The sequence below is a fragment of the Nicotiana attenuata genome, chromosome 9 (assembly GCF_001879085.1).
Source record: "Nicotiana attenuata strain UT chromosome 9, NIATTr2, whole genome shotgun sequence".
NCBI lineage: Eukaryota > Viridiplantae > Streptophyta > Magnoliopsida > Solanales > Solanaceae > Nicotiana > Nicotiana attenuata.
In genome coordinates this window covers 2990443-2996850 of record NC_031997.1, presented here as the reverse complement: position 1 = coordinate 2996850, position 6408 = coordinate 2990443, and positions in this window count along the sequence as shown.

The following is a 6408-nucleotide window of genomic DNA, read 5'->3' as shown; positions in this document are numbered from 1 at the left end:
AATTGGCCTTTTTTCATCAATAGTTGACTCCAAAACCGCTCCTTAGACTTCCTTACACCTATATCACCTGCAAATCATGAAAAACACTAATAAGAGCATTTTGTTGTCATTTTTCCACATTAAAAGTTCACAAGAAGGTGATTATTTGGTGCGTGATTATAGTCAAATTCACCTATTATCAACACCCCACACTTAAACCTTTGCTCGTCCTCGAGCAAGCTAAACCACACTTCTATATCTAACTGTGCAATGTATTGCCCCAATTTATGTCACACCTGATATTATCAAAGACCGACCTAAGCAGTGCACAATCCTAACTCAAATGCAGACTCTCATGCCATGACACACTTGTGCTCACTTTAATTACTCTAACTGAAATGAAGATTCACTTTTTCTTCCTGAGTCACATGCCCTCACATAAACACGATTTGAGAGTAGTTCCACACACAATAAAATTCAACAACGAGGAACCATATATAAACAGAATTCCCTCACTCTCAGCAAAGAGCATTCACATGCCACACAGATACACCATACGCTTGCCCCTAGTGTAATACTCCACTAATCGAGCCATTCAGTCAAAGATCAAGAGGTCTTTATTCGGTTGTAATGTAGGCTAAGGGACGGGTAGGATATATTTGGAAATAGTGACTAACCTCCCTAAGCACTTTTAATACATACTTCCTTTTATTTTGCTTTCATGATCAACCCACTTGTTTCTCCACATTTTATTTCACTTGCTCCACCCCACTTCTCGTTAGGTACAACTGGCTCCTTTTCTTTTTCTTTTTTTTTCTTTTTTTCAGATTTATTGTAACTGCCAGTTCACCAATCAGACCTTCTTCCTTGATTTTTTTTTTCTTTCTCCCCACCCCACACTTTGACTTTTGTATATACTTTAATGCTTCAAGTGCTTCTAGGAGGGAAAAGTTCAATTAGCGTATTTAAACACCACATTTTAGATCATTATAGAGTTATCAAAGAAAAGGCTTCAAGCTCAAAGGGGTTAACTATGGTAATATGCACAGGTGTATTTCCGAGTATAAAGGGTCACACAAAGAAATGCCTCAATCATCTCTAAAACCGAACAACTTCTATTTCGCTTTGCACACACACAGGGCAAGTTCTAGGTATCATATGCAAACATAAGATGCAAGTAACAGCTCACACACACTTAGCATGTAACTCATTCCGAATCAGTTCATCAACACAATCATACGAGTGTTCAAGCAAGACAAGATGTGCAAAATTAAGGCATATATTATGAGTCCACAAACAAGCTTAGATGTCGCACACTCAAGTTCTTTTCTATACAAGTGTACACATTTGGGGTTACATTCTGACCTTCACCCATTTATTCTTAAACTTCAAAAAGAAAAATCTACCTAACCCGGTTCAAGAAAAACCCTTGGAAAAGAACCGTGGTCAAAAGAAAAACCAAGGGGGAGGTACTACACTACCTAAAAGAAGAAAATAAAATAAAATAAAAACCCTACATGGACTACTTCCCTCAAGAGTATTGTCCACCTAGTCCGTCATCAGGAAAAGTCCTCTACAACATATTACTGACTTAGACCCTCAAGAACCCCGTCAAGAAGTGTCCGTCGTTGGGCCAATTCAGCTAATCCTAATATAACAACTCACACATATACAACATATTACTCTCATGATACCGCACAACAATATACATCTATATACATTACCATACACAGTCAGAGCAAGTCTCCCACCCCACACTTAAAACAATGGCATGCCCCCATGTCATCAAAATATAGTAAAGAACAGAAGGGTGAGAAAACTTCCCTGAAACTCAATCTGAGTCGGAGACGGTACTGGGGTCGACATGGCAGGCCCTCCCCAACGCACGCAACCAAGCCATAAACTTGCTCTCAGATCTAGCTTGCCTCTGTGACATGGCGTCCAGCCGTGTATGTAGACCATCCACCGAGGTGCGAAGATCCGCGACCTCGTCCTCCAAGGAGCGCAACATAGGCCGGGAGGACTGTGAGCGAGATAGGTCTGCTCCAGAATGAGAGCGCCAAGAGGGTCCAGCACTGTCTACAGACCGCCTAGATGGTGCCATAAGGACCGGATCGTCCTCCTCATCATCTATCTCAATGGTAGTGCGGGTGCCTCTGCCCACTCTGATACCGGAAGCTTTGAAGGCTGCTTTTGGAGGCAAGTCACCATCAGTAGGGTTGGTAGGGGTGTTCCTCAGCAAGCATAGTGTGGTTACCAAAGAAGGGAAGTAGAATCCCTTAGACAGCAGCGGTCCCCGTAAGACCATTTCATCGCCAATTATCCGTGCTGCATCGAAATTTCTCCCTGTCACAAAGCACCAAGTCAACAGTGCCCTGTTGAAGTTCACGTCCGTTGAGTTGCTGGACGGTAGGAACCTACTACAGATAACCGTCAACCAACACTTAGCTAGGCGAGTGAAGGAGTTAGAGTTGAGGGTTATATCTTCCTTTATCCAAATAGGTCGCCCCTCCGTGCAAAGCACATTTGTCATGACCTCCCATGTCACTCCGGGCCTGTCATGATATTAGTCAACATCGCTGGTGAATGGAGGTAACCTCAACACCCGGCGAATTGTTGGAATCTGAGCACTGACCACCGTACCCCGCACAATCAACTCCCTACCCAAATTCAATGGGCAGTTTGCATAAAATTCACGAACCGACATCTTGTTGACAGGTGCAGGGTCAGCAAAGAGGAACTCCATTTCCCGCCGCCGGATCTCTTCATACATCTCCACTTTTTCAACTCGGAGGGCAGCCCGATCAATCGGGATTTCCTGAATGAACGTTTTATTAGCTTTGGCACGGAAGTCATCCTCAGCCTGTTCCGATTGGAATCTAGATTCATCATAAGCAGGTTGGTGGGAAGGACCGCCAGAGCGCCTGTGCCTTTTGGGAGCCATTAATCCTGAAAACAGTGAACAAACCATCAACCAATTGCAGTAGCTAATGCCAATAAGATGGTTACTCAGACTTCACCACCCAATGACACCAGCTATAACAAACTCAACAATAGCTCCACCATCTGCTCTTGAACACCATGGTGGGGACACATAACCAACATTCCTTTAAACCTTCCCCATGTCTCGTGTAGTGTCTCCAATGGTTTCTGTTTGAAGCTCACAATCTCATCAATTTGTTGAGCGGTCTTGTTGGGAGGATGGAATTTGTTGTGAAATTGCTTGACCAACTCATCCCAAGTTGCTATAGAGTTTATGGGAAGCGAGTTTAGCCAAACCTGAGCAGCTCCTGTCACCGAAAATGGAAACAATAATAGTCTGATTGCTTTCGGAGTCACGTTCGGTTGCCTTTGAGTTTTGCAAATAGACAGGAAAAGTCCCTTGTTCTGCAACAAGTGTAGCATGTTATTTGTGATCTGGAATGATTCAGCTTGTATCGCAGGCACAATAATGGCAGTGGCCAGATTGTCAGCTGTTGGTTGTGCCCAGTCATAAAGTGCACCCTCAGGCACAGGAGGTGCCAATTGCTCATCCCTGACGTTCCCGTTGGGGTCGTTTATGTCGCCCATATCAATTTCGAGTTGGTGTATTTGTTGTGATTGTTGAAGTCTTTTGTTTGCACGATTCAATGCCCGGAATGTCTTCTCGGGGTCTGAGAGTCCTTCAAGCAGTTCTCCAGTCCTTGTAGAATTTCTAGGCATGCACCTGTGCACCCAGATCAACAACCGTCAAATTTTCAATGAAAAAAAATTGGTAGAGAGAAACTGAATACAACAATAATCTTTGTATTTCTGTCAATGGCAGTTGATAATTCCGTTAACTCCCCGGCAACGGCGCCAAAATTTGATCACGCCCAACTATGCCTTCTAGAAGGACGTCAAAATTTGATCACGCCCAACTATGCCTTCTAGAAAAGAACTCTGCGGACGTTGCAAATATAACCCGAGTATTACGCCCAGGGTCGAATCCACAGAGAGTTAACCTATCAACCGCTATCTTCAAACCCACCAAGTATTCAGCACCAGCTTCTCAAACATTCAAATTCTCAGTTGAGTGTTCTTTAACAACTAGCTTGCAAGTAACTAAATGGTTGTAACTAAATTAATAAGGTTGTAAACAATTATGAGGAAAAGCTAAGGCAATGATTTCCCCTATTGATGGAATCCCTTCTGTTTATGCTCATACAAATTTACCCACACATCTCTATCAATCATGAACGCTAATCTTACCGCAAATCTCTCCCGAGTAATCACAGTAATCTACTATTGCACTCTCCCGAGATACACTAACTTGCTTTATTTAATTACAATTCACTTTAGATTGCACCCAAGACTTCGTTATTCCTAATCCCGCCTTTAAACCCGCAATTATAGATTCCTCTAATAATCTAGGAGTGGTGTTGTTCAACAATACCCTAAACGTGCACTCTTTTCCAAGTTATGCACACTAAATAGGTACAGCTAATTGAGGATCCTGTCAATTAACTACAACGAACACGAAGTTGAACAAATAAAGATTAAACTAGCAATTTGTATTCACATAAACAAGAAGTTCATCACCCAATAGGTTCCATCAAAGCCTTAGACAAGGAATTTAGCTACTCATAGATATGGAAGAATAAACTACACTTGAATTCATCATAAAAATCAAAAGAAAGGAAGAAAGATGTTTTGAGTACTTGCTCACAATTGTATTCCTTGCTAAGAAACCTAAAAAATCAATACATGCCTCTCTTGGGCGAAGTCTAGTGTTTTAATTAGGGTTTTGGTCTAAAAATCCCGTGTTTTACACTTAAGTCCCTGAAGTTTACTGTGCCCACCGCGGTTCGACCGCGGTCGCGGTAGAACTGCGGCCAAACGCCCTCGCGGAATCTTCAACTTTCAGAAACTGTCTTCCACCGCGGTTTCACCGCGATCGCGGTAGAACCGCGGTGGAACTTGTACCCGGAAATTTTGGCCTGTTTTGAATGGGATACTTGGGAAATTCAACAATTGGCCTTTTTTCATCAATAGTTGACTCCAAAACCGCTCCTTAGCTTTCCTTACACCTATATCACCTGCAAATCATGAAAAACACTAATAAGAGCATTTTGTTGTCATTTTTCCACATTAAAAGTTCACAAGAAGGTGATTATTTGGTGCGTGATTATAGTCAAATTCACCTATTATCATGATACACCTCCAGCAAAGAGAAAGGGAAATGAAAGCATTTAATTTTGCAAGTGTTGCAGATGAAGCCAGAATTGCCTTTCCCTTTTTATGAAAAGTCACTAAAACCTTTTGATTTTGGAAAGTAGACTTAATTAATCTTTAATTTATTTCCTTTCTCATATTACTCATTAACCAAAATATCACATTATATTTCACAATAATTAAGTACTCCTAGGTTGAGAAAAATGAAATAGAGGGAGTATCCTACTGACCTAGTCTCGTCCTTTATCAACCTTAAAACATGGAAATTCATTTGAAATATAACTTTAGCTTTCTAGGACTTTTCAATAGCTTGTACATTGAATTAAACACTTTGATGACTTGTTTCATTCAACTTTTAGGACTTTACAGCACCAAAATTATAAAATTAATTTTTATAACGGAAAGTAATTTAACGATGTCTATAAATTACAAAAAATAAAAATACTAAAAAATACTAATTAAATTCGATCCCCAAAAATAAAAATGGACCATATATATAAAATTATCATGTAAGTATATCCAAGTCAGTAATCTATCTTACAATAACATAGTAATATTTATGTAGCGAGTTTTGTCAAAAAAAAAAAAAAGAAGAAAAAATTCAGACCAACTAACGTAGTGTCTATTATCCTTTTAATTGGGCATATCTACCATGGGGTTTTAAAAAAATTTAAGGGATCCGATTTTTTTTTTTTTTTTAATCTTATAAGTGTCGTCACATTGATATTACATAATTTGTGTAATTGAAGTAGCAGTCTACTTATGTTTTCAGGAAAAAAATCTTATTTTTCAGCATACTTTTCAATGTGATATATATGTGAAAATAGCATGGGCTAGCGAGTTTTCGGACTGATAATTGAAAAATAGTCAGCGTTTGTAAAGTCATTAAAAAATAGCCACTATTTTGCTAAAATACGGAAAGTTCCAGCATAATACACTAGATTATGGAGCTCATGCGTATAAACTTCCAGCATATTATGTTGGAACTCCAGTATATGGAAAGTTTCAGCATAATATGTGCTAGATTATGGAGCTCTTGCGTATAAACTTCCAGCATATTATGTTGGAACTCCAGCGCATTATGCTGGAACCTCATATGTAAAAAATTCGAACTCCAGTATATTATGCTGGAATATTTCCGGATTTTAAGGGTATTTTTGTTCAAATTTTATTTTTACATGAAAAAGTGGCTAAATTTCGATCACTTTTAAAACTGTGGCTATGTTATATATATAT